Source organism: Leucoraja erinacea, chromosome 34 (assembly GCF_028641065.1).
Source record: "Leucoraja erinacea ecotype New England chromosome 34, Leri_hhj_1, whole genome shotgun sequence".
Classification (NCBI taxonomy): domain Eukaryota; kingdom Metazoa; phylum Chordata; class Chondrichthyes; order Rajiformes; family Rajidae; genus Leucoraja; species Leucoraja erinaceus.
Window position 1 is genome coordinate 5,135,361 of NC_073410.1, and position 14,640 is coordinate 5,150,000.

At 44.8% G+C, this 14,640-nt stretch overlaps 1 protein-coding gene across 2 annotated transcripts in view; it reads left to right on the forward strand.

Moving 5' to 3' along the window:
* The window catches only part of LOC129712929 (PH and SEC7 domain-containing protein 1-like), a 132,824-nt gene that overhangs the window by 23,738 nt on the left and 94,446 nt on the right, over window positions 1–14,640 (forward strand). Inside the window, exons 1-2 of one of the 2 annotated variants that reach the window (XM_055661707.1) lie at window positions 9,655–10,427; window positions 11,445–11,519. The gene's annotated coding sequence lies outside the window, so the exon portion shown is untranslated. Of the gene's footprint in view, window positions 1–9,654; window positions 10,428–11,444; window positions 11,520–14,640 lie in introns of those variants that run through there. The other variant, XM_055661706.1, reaches the window with a different exon arrangement.

Here is a 14,640-nt window from a genome sequence, read left to right on the forward strand (position 1 = left end):
TTTTATCAAATTATTAACTGAATTTAATTACCACAACTACTGGGGCAAGATTTGAACTTGGTTCCCTGGATTGTTAGTCCACAGTGTATCTCTTTGTTGTGAGTCAAGTGACTGCACTACACCAAGAGGAACGTTCTCTCTGTATGCTACTTGAACTAAGCTGTACATTTGACTTAAAGTCTCCCTTCAGCTTCCTCGTCCACCATAACCAACTCTTGAACAAAGCCGAAGACGAAGTGTGCTTGTGACATTCATGCATATTTTTCTTTACAAACTGTCGTTAGGTCCAACTACCTGCTCTTGCTGGAAGAGTCCAGCCCAGCATCGCATTCTACAGCCCGTATAAAAAGAGTCACTGTGGTTACTTTACAGCTCTGATAATGATGGGATTTAGAAACTGTTACCAAGCACTCACTGAGGCAGCAGAATTCTTTTTCATTTCCCACTGCTTGTACATCCAGATTTCTTTCCAGAGACAATTGCCTCTGACCTCAAATTGATGGGGTTTGGCTCCAGCCCAGGCACTCGTGAATCAATCTGGCATGGCCCAGTTTAAGTTCTTCTTTGAATTAAGAATTCAGTTCATTACTCCTTGTATGCTCAGCATTCATCAAAAACTAATGAGGAAAGTTATATAAGTTTTTTTGTTTCCCATAGAGTTTAACTTCTGTTAGTGTCTATGAAAAGAACTGGAGCCTGTTACAGGTGCACTAGCGAGGCAAGGAGCTAGAATGAACATGCAGGCAGATACAGTAGCTCTGCTAATCATAGAATGGTACAACACAGAGGGAGACCAATCGATCCATTATGCCTGTGTTGCCTCTTTGAAAGACCGTCCAACTCATCCTACTCCTTTGCTCTGGATGTAGTGAATAGATTGTCATTGGTTTGAAAATGGGTTTGTGTGAAAATGTGTTTATGACTGGACTGGACTAAACTCAGAAGCATCTTGCAATATTCCTATTGGATTCCTTTTTGGTGTTTGCTTGCCTTGGTATGGACTCTGAAACTGAGTTGGGTAAAGCATGGGTGGGGCAGCACAGTGGCACAACTGATAAAGCTCCTGCCTTATAGCACCAGAGACCTGGGTTCAATCCTGACCTCGGAAACTGTCTATGTGGAGTTTGCATGTTCTTCCTGTGACCACTTGGGTATCCTCTGGCTGTTCCGGTTTCTTCCCACATCCCAAAGACGTGCATGTTAATTGGTTAATTGGCCCTGTAAATAGCTCCTAGTGTGCAGGGATTGGATGGGAGAACTCAGCGGGTGAGGCAGCATCTCTGGAGAGAAGGAATGGGTGAAATGTCGGGGGAGAAGGGTCTTGACTCGGAACGTCGCTCATCCCTTCTCTCCAGAGATGCTGCCTCACCCTCTGAGTTACTCCAGCATGTTGTGTCTACCTGTTCACGCTAGTTGTCTGTTATCCCACTTTCTCATCCACTCTTTACATGCTGGGGACAATTTACAGAGATCAATTAACCTACAACTCCGCATGTCTTTCGGATGTGGGAGGAAACTGGAGCACCTGGGGGAAGCCCACGTGGTCACAGAGAGAACGTGCAAACTCCACACAGGCAGCAGCCGAGGTCAGGATCGAAGCTGGCTCTTGAGCTGTGAGGCAACAGCACTACCAGATGTGCCACTGTGCCACGCTCTGTGTTTCAAGATCTCTATCACCTCTTCCTTTGTAATGTTGATATGTTGCAGGATATTATAGTTCCGCCTCACTAGCTTCCATGTCTTTACCTACGGTAAATTCAAATGAGACTAATTTATTTAAAACCTCGCCCAGTTCCTGTGGTTCCACACATTGATCATCACACTGATCTTAAGGTGGCCTATTTTCTCTCGGTACCCTTTTGCTCATAATATACTTGTCAGTATGGCAACACAATTGGACAGTCCCTAGTCTCCTGCTTCTTGAAGGCGGAATGTACGAGGTGTGATATCAAAGGCAAACAGCCTATGAAGATATTGCAAATTTATTCTTGGGAATTATTGACGCACCAAATTAACCATAACTTAAATTTTAGATGAAAGAAAATCAGATCAATTCATAACGAGTTGGTCTCCATTCGTCGTTTTTTTGGAATCATATGGTGCAACACAATTGTAAAAAAAATGTTTCAGGACCGGACGAGGGTTGGTCAAGATTATAAATAATGATCTCCTTTTCTTTTCTTTTCTTTTCTCTATTTTCTCTTTCTCAACTTTCTTCATTTACTCGTTTTCTTTCTTCACACACTATATATTTCACATCTTTCTATCCTTTACTATCTAACTTATTTTTCTTATTCTAATCTTTTTTTCAATGTAACTAAAAAAAAAGTTGTACATAAAATGTATTATGAAAATATATATTAGGCACTTTGGTGCCATATGACTGTACTTACTTCTAATAAATAAAATAAAAAAATAAATAAATAAAAAAGAAAATCAATTGGGTCACCTGGACAGACACATGAGAGACTGCAGACGCTGGAGTCTGGAGCAAAAAACAAATGTCTGAGAGAACCCAGTGGGTCAGGCAGCAGCTGCGGAGGCACAGTGATGGTATCAGTGATGTATTAGGAATGGTCCACTATACTATCCGCTGCTCTGCACTCTCACTCTGATGCAAGGTCTTGACCCAAAACATCAACTATCCCCAGACGTTGCATCACTCGCTGTGTTCCCCCAGCACTTTGTGTTTTGTTTAAGAAGGAACTGCAGATGCTGGAAAATCGAAGGTAGACAAAAATGCTGGATAAACTCAGCGGGTGAGGCAGCATCTATGGAGCAAAGGAAATGGGCAACGTTTCGGGCCGAAACCCTTCTTCAGACTCTGTCCCTTTTGGTCACTTGGACAACCTTGATCTCCAGTCACAATCATTCCCTTTGTTAACTCTACCCTTCCCCCTCCCAGAAACACTTTTCCAATTAATGTTTCATACTTTCAAGAGAGCGCTGGATAGGGCTCTTGAAGATAGCGGAGTCAGGGGATATGGGGAGAATGCAGGAACAGGGTACTGATTGTGGATAATCAGCCATGATCACATTGAATGCTGGCTTGAAGGGCCGAATGGCCTACTCCTGCACCTCTTGTCCGTTGTTTATTGTCTATTGTTTCAATGATATTTTACTGTCAAGTGTACCCTGGTCACATATGTACATACACCAATAGGATTGACAAACTCATCAGGAGGGCTGGCTCTGTTCTGGGGGTGAAGTTGGATTTTCATGGGAGGTTGGTCTTGGAGGGGAGGTTGCTCCTCAAATTGTGGAGCATCCTGGGCAATACAGCTCACCCCCTCCATAACACACTGGCCAACCTGAGGAGCACCTTCAGCAACAGACTGGTTCCACCAAGATGCAGCACAGAACGCCACAGGAGATTCTTCTTCCCTGTGGCTATAAACTGTACAACTCCTCCCCCTTCTGTCGTGGGGTAGACTGAGACTGACTCCCCTAATCCCCCCCCCCCCCCCCCCCCCCCCCCAATCTTTGCACATCCCTAATCCTTTCCACTCATCACTTTGATTTCATGTTGCATGTATTTTGTGTTTTTAATGGCTGTTGACAAATCAATTTCTCTCCTGGGATAAAGAAAGTTCATATCGTATCGTATCGTGTAGTGAAATATCTTTTTTGCATACACACTAATTTTACTCTAGTTAGGCCCAATGTTGATGAGTCCTTAACTATGCCTCTCTCTTCACACACACTGTCTGACCTGCTGTGTATCTTCAGCATTTTCTGTTTGTATTCAACTATTTTACAAACATTCTAGTTTTCCGTTAGTCAGCACAGTCAGCACATTGAAGTGTGATCCTAATGGACTGGCCCATTAATTGTCAGCCTTTCATGGCAACTCTGCTCATTTTCAAATATTGAGTGAAATAAAGATTACCAATAAAAAACAGAGTGATTCTGAGGGGAGGATACTGTAAGGGTTAAAATGCAAGTGACGAAGTGTGCGTATAGGTGCAGTTTGTATGTTATGTACAGACTTCTTGGCTGCATGAAAAGCATATTGCTGCTTGAAGATTCATCAAAGAGTTGTTTGCATTTCAGTGTCAATGGATATTTCTATGGTGGAGATTGGTAGATTTATGATTTGTAAGAGTGGCAGGGGATATGGGGCAAAGGCAGTAGAATCGGGTTGAGTGGGAAAGATAGATCAGCCATGTTTGAATGGGAGAATAGAATTGATGGGCCGAATGGCTGAAGTCTGCTTCTAGAACATATGAACTTGTGATATGAACCAATAAGTTATCTCAACTCTATCTCAGTATGGGCAGTGGGCAGGTGCTATAGACCTGCACAGGCAGGTAGACGCTCCCGCCCCCACGAGTCTCGGGCAGATGGGGCTCGTCAGCCTGGGAAGGCAGTCCATCTAGGAGAGGGAAAACTCTGATTTAAAACCTTCACTGCCTTGTGGCCATATCCAGTCGTGGAAAAGGCTCCTGGAGTAAACCTCAAGAAAATCTGGTGTCGGAGCCCCTAAGGCAGTTCGTCGTTGTCTATAACCTCGCTCTGGCAGCTCCTGCGATGGCGCTGGTGCCAAACTGTAACGGCCCTGCTGTTCCTTTGGATCGATCAGCAACGTGCAGAGGGGGGACGTGCTGCATGGGCAACAGCCTGTCCTCCATATGACATCGATCGCCCAGGCTTGCATCCGAACACACATCACCGTAAGCGACGCTGCTCTAACCGAGGTTTGGAGCAAGAGCCAACAAATAGGATGCATCACCCACGGTCAGTCATGACCGAGGGGAGCCTACGAATCTCAAAGTATTTTGTGCACTGCGAATTGCATTGATAAGTACCTGGTGTTATCCAGCCAAACTTGAACAGCAGCTTTGCAGAAAGGAAAAACCTGAAAACTCCACCAAAGAGTGTGAATACTTAGGTTACACAGAAAAGCTGGAGAAACTCAGCGGGTGCAGCAGCATCTATGAATACTTAACCTGTCACTTTTGTGCTAGGGTGATTGTATTTGCTGGGACACGGGCTGAATAGTTTCCCATTTGCACCATTCAAGAAGTTTACAAAAAAAACATGTTTCTGTGTTCCCAGTTTGTTTAAGGACATTTACATTTTGCCTTGAACAATGTTTGTCATGCATGCACACCTAGCTGGGTACAGGCTGCATGTTGCTGAACAGGTTTTGGTTCAGTATCCATGGCTCACAGTGGGAAGTATACTCTCTTGTTAATCAGATGGTTCTGAGTATTTATGATAATCTGACAATGTCACTGTCACGATTTTTTAGTTTAGTTTAGAGATCCAGCGTGGAAACATGCCCTTCGGCCCACCGGGTCCGCACCAACCAGCGATCTCTGCACATTAACACTATCCTACACACACTATGGACAATTTACAATTATACCAAGCCAATTAACATACAAACCTGTACGTCTTTGGAGTGTGGGAGGAAACCGAAGATCTCAGAGAAAATCCATGCGATCACGGGGAGAACGTACAAACTCCATACAGACAGCACCTGTAGTCAGGATCGAACCCGGATCTCTGGAACTGTCAGGCAGCAACTTCACCGCTATGCTACAGTGTTGTCCTGAATTTATTCCAGGGTTATTTAATTAGCTGCATCTGAAATCCACAGCAGCTGTGATGAGATTTGATCTCTTTGGGTCATTCAGAATATTCTTTCTGCAAATATCAAGAGTCTAACTTCTCGTGCATATACATTTCCATGTCACTATATTTTATTCTTCTTTTAAGACATTACTTCAAACCTTCTTCAACTGCACTGGCCTGACACCTCTTTGAGTAGGAAGGAACTACAGATGCTGGAGAAGGCTCTCGACCCGAAACGTCACCCATTCCTTCTCTCCAGAGATGCTGCCTGTCCCGCTGAGTTACTCCAGCATTTTGTATCACTTCTTTGAGTAGCTTGGTTCGTATCACTTCTTTGAGTAGCTTGGCTCGTCGGAAGGAATAACCGGGGACAAGATGCTTTCCACAGCACTGCGTAGAAGCACTGGAGGATCCTCAGAGACACTCTGAATTTCCTTGCTGCTAGGAGGGCGAACCAGGGTAATGCCTCCAACGCATTCAAGTTCGGCTGCAGGAGGTGACCCCGAGACACAAATGTGGCCGGAACAGGAGAGGAGAGGGATGTCGGTTTGTGGGATCTGCTCCAGTACATCGTGTGCGTGGGCTGACCGCACTTTGGAAAACATGGCGGCACCCGCTTGCGTAATATATGCGAGAGACAGTTGCATAGGAGACAAATAAAGGGCCATTGATTGTACCATTGTATTGGCTTCATTGTGAAGTACTGATTCCCTGTGTCCTTTCAGTGCCTTTGTGATTGGAAATCAATTGCATTGTGCCGTCTCTCAGAGGGCACTGCATGTGATCCTCTGATTTAAGTCAAGTCAAGTCAAGTTATTTGTCACATACACATATGAGATGTGCAGTGAAATGAAAGTGGCAATGCTCGCGGACTTTTGTGCAAAAGACAAACAACCAAACAACCAAACAAACTATAAAAACAATCATAACACACATATTCTTTTACATAATAAATAATGGAAGGAAAAACGTTCAGTAGAGTTAGTCCCTGGTGAGATAGGCGTTTACAGTCCGAATGGCCCCTGGGAAGAAACTCCTTCTCAACCTCTCCGTTCTCACCGCATGGCAACGGAGGCGTTTGCCTGATTGTAGCAGCTGGAACAGTCCGTTGCTGGGGTGGAAGGGGTCTCTCATGATATTGTTGGCTCTGGAGTTCACCTCCTGATGTATAGTTCCTGCAGGGGGCCAAGTGAAGTTCCCATAGTGCGTTCAGCCGAACGCACTACTCTGCAGAGCTTTCTTGTCCTTGGCAGAGCAATTCCCAAACCAGATGGTAATGTTCCCGGACAAGATGCTTTCCACAGCCGCTGCGTAGAAGCACTGGAGGATCCTCAGAGACACTCTGAATTTCCTCAATTGCCTGAGGTGGTAAAGGCGATGCCTTGCCTTACTCACGAGTGCTGAGGCGTGTGATGCCCATGTCATATCCTCGGAGATGTGGACTCCCAGATATTTAAAACAGTTCACCCTATCCACAGGATCCCCATTTATCCTCAAGATAATATCACATTGTTCCAGTGTTGGGCTGCTCTTTGCTGTCGTGTCTGTGCATATCTTGGCACACTGCCCTAAGTTTATCCTGAGAATCTAGCATCGCCCAGCCATATAATGATGACTTGATAATAGGGTTTATTTATCATTATCAAATATTTACTCTCCCTGTTTGTTTGAGCATAGCTCTATTCTTCAGTTGCACAGATTTGCATCTTTATCTGGTATAGTATCTGTGCCGTGGGATAAGAGCGATTTGTCATGTTGTGTAATTGCTGCATATCTGAATATGGAACAAATGTGGGTGAGATGCGCGCTGGAGTTAAGAGCGATTTTTGTGTTGCATTGGCTAAGTCCTGTGGAAGGAACCATATTGCACTGGATATACTCAATGGCACCCAAGTGTTCATTGACTCTGCTCCTTAATGCTCTCTTATTCATGAATGCACTTGCTCTGCCCATGGCAGCCGTGACATTAGCTTTCAAGGTCGTGATCCTTGGGAAATTCCTAAACAATGGCGGGGTTACCTCGTAGCTCCAGCAACCAGGGTTCGATCCTGCTTGTTCTCCCTGTGATGTGGCCACAAACGGCTCCTCCAGGCGCTCCGGGTTCTTCCCACATTCCAAAGGCGGATGGGACGGTAAGTTGATAAACTGCTGCAAATCGCCCTTGGTACGTAGATGAATGGTGGACTTTATGGGGGTTGTGGGGATAAGGGGAAACATAGAAACATAGAAAATAGATGCAGGAGTAGGCCATTCGGCCCTTCGAGTCTGCACTGCCATTCAATATGATCATGGCTGATCATCCAACTCAGTATCCCATACATGCCTTCTCTCCATACCCCCTGATCCCTTTAGGCACAAGGGCCACATCTAACTCCCTCTTAAATATAGTCAATGAACTGTGGCCTCAACTACATTCTGTGGCAGAGAATTCCACAGATTCACCACTCTCTGTGTAAAAAATGATTTTCTCATCTCGGTCCTAAAAGACTCCCCTCTTATCCTTAAAACATTGAAACATTGAAGGAAATGTGGGGAGAATGGGATGAATGAAAGATTAGCGTAAATTTGTGGCTGATGACGGACCCAAATTTAGTGGGCTGCAAGATCATTTTCCATGCTCCATGATCCTTTCATTTCTAAGAGGTTTCTTATTGTTTTGTTCATTGACCAAGCTCTCCTAATATCCGCAGTCCCTTATGTCTCCATATTTCTGCTCGACTGTGAAATCTCCTTAAAATATGCCCCCTTTGAGGACGTTCTGTCCCTCGGAGTGGAAGTGAAAATAGTTTGTCCATTTGGGGAGCAAGCGGGAACGGGATACTGATTGTGGATGATCAGCCATGATCGCATTGAATGGCAGTGCATGCTCGAAGGATTGAATGGCCTACTCCTGCACCTATTGTCTATTGTCCCGCTGAGTTCCCACTGAGTTCCAGCTTGGTATTTGCTGACAATTCCAGCATAGAAACATAGAAAATAGGTGCAGGAGTCGGCCATCCGGCCCTTCGAACCTGCACCGCTATTCAATATGATCATGGCTGAGCATGCACAGTCACTTGTGTCTGCCCTAATATCTCTTGCGTGGTTCATTGTTAAGTGTTTGATACTTCTCCCATGATGTTCTCTTGCATCGAAGATGCTCAACCATTGCGGGATTTGAACACACAACCTTCTGTCTCAGAGATGAGCGTCGTGGTTGGCAGCTCACTAACGTGAGGGGTGTCCTGAGCAGAAATTAAAATGTTCTCAGCCTAAGTGAAACTGGTTCTTGGTACCCTTTTGAATGTATGGATGTTTGCATCACCTTGACTCAAACCCAACAAGCCTCCTCCTGCACCAGCCTTGGAGGAACTCTTTCCTCATGCCAATGTGAACATGATTTCCAGAGCCCTGGACTTGGCATCATTTACATCAGAAACATGTTAAGATTTTCAACCATCAGGAGATGTGCGATTATGATTTCAGTGTTAGCACACGTTGCTTGAGGACATTCCATATTGACATAAACCCTGAACTACTTTACAGTACATTGCATCCGTGGTTCTGCAGCTGCAAGGAATTCCAGATTACCTTTTCCCTTCTGCACAACATTTTGCTGAATTTTCTCCCTTCAAAAGAAAATCCATGAGATAGAAAGAGACTATTCAGCCCATCGTTGAGCACCTAACCCAACATTAGAGCTGTAGCCCTGCAGGTCACAGGTCCTCAAGTACACTCACTCACAAGTACTTTCTGAAGATGAGCAAGGTCTCACCAGGACCTTGTACAACTGCGTTAGGACCTCCTTGCCTCTAAACTCAAATCCTCTCGCAATGAAGGCCAACATGCCATTAGCTTTCTTCACTGCGTGCTGTACCTACATGCTTACTTTCAGTGACTGATGTACACGCACACCCAGGTCTTGTTGCACCTGCCCTTTTCCTAATCTGACACCATTCAGATAATAATCTGTATTCCTGTTCTTGTCAACAAAGTGGATAACCTCACATTTATCCACATTATACTGAATCTGCCATGCATTTGCTCACTCACCCAAGCTATCCATCGCAACCCACACTGCCACCCAGCCTTGTGTCATCTGCAAACTTGGAGATGTCACATTTAATTCCCTCGTCTAAATTGTTAATATATTTTGTAAATAACTGGGGTGCCAGCACCGAGCCTTGCGGCACCCCACTCGTCTCAGCGTGCAATTCTGAAAAGGACCAGTTAATTCCTACTCTTTGCTTCCTGTCTGCCAACCAGTTCTCTATCCATGTCAATACCCTACCGCCAATACCATGTGCTCTAATTTTGCACACTAATCTCTTGTATGGGACCTTGTCAAAGGCTTTTTGAAAGTCCAGATACACCACGTCAACTGGCTCTCCCTTATCCATTCTACTTGTTACATCCTCACAAAATCCCAGTGATACGGTGATGAAGCTGTGTTTGATTACCTAGCCTCACTTCATAGGTTGGTTGGTTGTCAGTCCAAACAGCAAACTTTGCCTTTGTTGATTGTCTTTGGTTTCTGATGGATTTTTCAGGCAGGAAAGGGTTACGGTAAGTTATGTAACTGCAGCAATTGAACATATCGGTGGGAGCAGCCATTTCATCTCTGCCTGTGACTGCATTTTGCGTACAGAGGCACTTCTATAGGTTGCAGTCCAATTTGTGAGTTGCATTTTCAGCTTATAATGACAGTAGTCAAGAGTGCTTCTTTGCATGTAGGACAAACAGCACATATGATATCTTTACCATAGTTTATGCAGCAGAACGTTAAAGAGCTGGAGGGGAAATGCAAATGGTCTTCCTTTCATTGTCTTTACATCTGCAGCCTGGGATCCTCAAACACAGAGTGCAAGGTAAGAAGATATGTCTTTACCAATCACGCCTGCTTCATGTTTGAGTATCGGTTCAGAACCTATGATACCGCTGTGTGATCTTGCTTATTGGCTGTGCCTCTGTTATTCCTGGCCTTGTATTTGGCTCTGACAGGGGTGGAAAGATACCCATTGGAGCACTGTTGGTCCTTCAGAAAAAATCTTCCTCAAGGGTCAGCTCCTCCGTGTATAATGGTGGAGTTCTTTCACCCACTGCCACCAATTCCAAGGCTTTTGCTAGACTTTCTGACTGGCCACTGCAGCCCAGACTGAGTCCAAATTCATAGTCATAGAGGGTCTGCATGGAAACTGGCCGATCGGCCCATCTAGCACTAATCATCAACCACCCTATTTGCACTAATCTTACATTAAGCCTGTATTTTATTCTCTCCATATTCTTTTCAGCTCCCACAGATCATACTGTACACACCTGTACACCAGGGACAGGTAACAGTGGCAAATTAACCTACAAAGAAAATAGGTGCAGGAGTAGGCCATTCGGCACTTCAATCCAGCACCGCCATTCAATATGATCATGGCTGATCATCCTAAATCAGTACCCCGTTCCTGCTTTCTTCCCATATCCCTTGATTCCGTTAGCCCCAGGAACTATATCTAACTCTCTCTTGAAAACATCCAGTGAATTGGCCTCCACTGCCTTTGCGGCAGAGAATTCCACAGATTCACAACTTTCTGGGTGAAAAACTTTGGAAGCTTTGGAATGTGGGAAGAAGTTGGAGCAGCTGGGGGGAAACCTATGTGGTTATAGGGAGAACAGGCAGACTCCACACAGACAGTACCCGAGGTCAGGGTTGAACCATGATCTCTGGAGCTCCAAGGCAGCAGCCCGAACAGCAGCAGCTCCACAAGGTGCTGCCCTTCAGCACTCAAACTCAGCAAAACCAGCGCCAATCTCTCAGGCTGCGGCCAGATCTTTACCGTGGAATCACCAGCCTCCTTTGGTGGAATGATCACAGAATTTTTTTTTCTTGTTTCCAGAGGGAGAAATTGTGAAGGCTTGTGTGATACCTACTGGAAGACAAGTGGTCACGATGGAAATGAAACTATTACAAGGTAGGTGCTATATCAAGGTGCGGTAAACAACAAGTTCCTATTGTTCAAGAAGGAACTGCAGATGCTGGAGAATCGAAGGTAGACTAAATTGCTGGAGAAACTCAGCGGGTGTGAAACTCTCGTCCTAACGCAGTTGTACAAGATCCTGGTGAGACCTTGCTCATTTTCAGAAAGTACTTGTGAGTGAGTGTACTTGAGGACCTGTGACCTGCAGGGCTACAGCTCTAATGTTGGGTTAGGTGCTCAACGATGGGCTGAATAGTCTCCTTCTACCACCAAGTTCCTATTAGTGGGTCAGTTGATATTAACTCCATGATAATATCCTGTGGAGTATGTCAAGAGTAGGAGATGCCATGCCCTCTGCTATCTGAAGTTTATAATGTCATGGACCCACAACCCAGGAACAGGCTCTTCAGCCCATTGTGTCTGAACTGACCATCAACCACCCATTCACTCTCTGCAATCCCACCCTTTCCCCTTTCATCCCCATAATCTCCCTATTTTCACCCCCTCCTCCCCAACCTTGAACCCTGGCTGATATTGCACCTATCCTCTTGGACCTTGTCAATCTTTTGGCTATGTAGTTCTCAGCTCTCTCATCTTTCAGTCTCACACCTTGTGTATGTTCATCTCTGGCATCTGTCCAATCATCTGCACATCAAATCCCCCCCTCGCCTGTGTTCACCTATGAGCTGCCATGCCATGTCCTGCCCCGCCCCTCCACTCTTCTCTCTTCACACCCGCAATCAGTCTGAAGAAGGGTCTCGACCCGAAATGTCACCTATCCATGTTCTCCAGGGATGCTGCCTAACCCGTTGAGTTACTCCAGCATTTTGTGTCTTTCCTTGGTAAACCAGCATCTACAGTTCCTTCTTGCGACATCTTCACCTATTTACACAATTCGTCACTATTCCTACTTTAGTCACCCCTCATTCGCAGGTTCTGCCACTCACCAACACACTTGGAGCAATTCACCTACCAATCCACACTTCAGTGGGATCTGGGTTCAAACCTGACTAGGGGTGCTTGTCTGTATGGAGTTTATACATTCTACCCGTGATCTACTTGGGTTTTTTTCTGGGAAGCTCTGGTTTTCTCCCACACACCTTTGTATAGGTTTGTAGGCTAATTGGCTAGGTATAAATGGTAAATTATCCCTAGTGTGTGAGGGATAGCATTGGGCCGAAGGGCCTGTTTCTGCACTGTATCTCCAAACTAAACTAAATAAACAAAATCTCTCCTTGTCCTTCCCATCTGCCAGATATTCTGATGCCCAGCACATGTGTTGACCCATTCTGGCAATGATACTGAGCACTCGTGCCACCCCAAAGGCCAGCAAAATTAAGTTTCTGCAAACTCCCTGTAACTTACAATTAGTTCTGAATGTTTCTACAGCTCCTGATACATTCTGGTTTGTGTGGTTGCAACTCCCTGGTGTAAGGTGAATATGACCATGTTAGGCATTTGCCTCATCTAAATCCTGACAATGCCACTTCTCATCAATATTTGCGTCTGACTGTGTTGAGGTTTAATATCTAACTGAGTTATAATTGAGCCCACTTTGGAATAAAAGTGCATCTTTTATTGCTTGGAATTTAAATGCAGGGCCTGCGGGACAAAGTGGGCATCAGTCAGTCCCTGGAAAGCAGCACTTTTAATAACCTGAATCGGAGACGGGCCTATTTCATTGCATTGGGAAATCCATCACACGGTGTGAGAGCTGGGAACGCACATCAGAAACTGTAAAACTCTCTGCATACGAACACTCAATCCTTTATCCATGCCCAGAAAACTGGCTCCCTTATGGTGTAATTTCTGAAAGGCACCCATATCTTCCTGGGAGAATGGCTAAATCAGGAAAATAGTTCTTTATATTTTCTCCCCTTTAACGATGATTCATCTCCCCTCAAGCACGGGGCAGTATGGTGGCGCAGTGGTAGAGTTGCTGCCTCACAGCGCCAGAGACCTGGGTTCGATCCTGACCATGGGTGCTTGTCTGAATGGAGTATGTACGTTCTCCCCGTGATCTGTGTGGGTTTTCTCCGGGATCTTCGGTTTCCTCCCACACTCCAAAGATGTACAGGTTTGTAGGTTAATCAGCTTGGTGTAAATGTAAATTGTCCCAGTTGTGTGTAGCGTGGTGTTAGTGTGTGGGGATCGCCAGTCGGTGCGGACTCGGTGGGCTGAATGACCTGTTTCTGTGCTGTATCTCTAAACTAAACTAAACGCTCCATAGATGCTGCCTCACCCGCTGAGTTTCTCCAGCATTTTTGTTTACCTTCAATTTTCCAGCATCTGCAGTTCCTTCTTAAACATGGGTTGAAATAATATTAATTAAATCATGTACCATGTGCAGGTACACACATGTGTATTTGTGTGTGTGTATCTCTGTGTTTGTGTGTGCATGCTGAATGTGTACAGCTTCCCCTGTATTTTGTAAGTGTGCGTACATCTGTTCTTGTGTTTTCTCCCAATATGTTTTAGAGTCATAATTATACAGCAGTAACAGGCCCTTCAGCCCATCAAGTTCACATTGGCCATCAGCACCCATTCACATTACTCCTAAGTTAATCGTTTTTTTGAATTATTTTCTCATTCACATTAACTCTTTCAAGTTTCCATCATTAATTTACACACTAGAAGCAGTGTACATTGGCCAATTAATTCACATCTTGTGATGTGGGAGGAAATGTGATGCTCATAGGTCACAGGAAGAACGTACAAACTCAACAATGACAGACAGGACCTAAGGTCAGGATTAAACATATCGAAGCTTCCAAAATTGTTTATTTCCTGGGGCTACAAACCAAAACAGGCATTAAAGTTTACCCACAGTGGAATTCAAAGCCATGTGGATTTGAGGAAAATATTAGAAATGGGTAATTTAGCTTGAACATTAAATTTGGCGATTTGATGCAGTACAAGCACTTTGGGATGTGAAGGGTGCTACATAAATGGAAGGCTGCCCTTTCTCATAGGTCTGGGTTGATGAATAACAACCTGGCCCTATCACTTCAGCCAATCGCTTACCTAAATCGAGGTGATTTGTTTTCACAACCAATAAATGATCAGCCTCTAACCTGAATCTAAAGAAGGGTCTTGACCCAAAATGTCACCTATT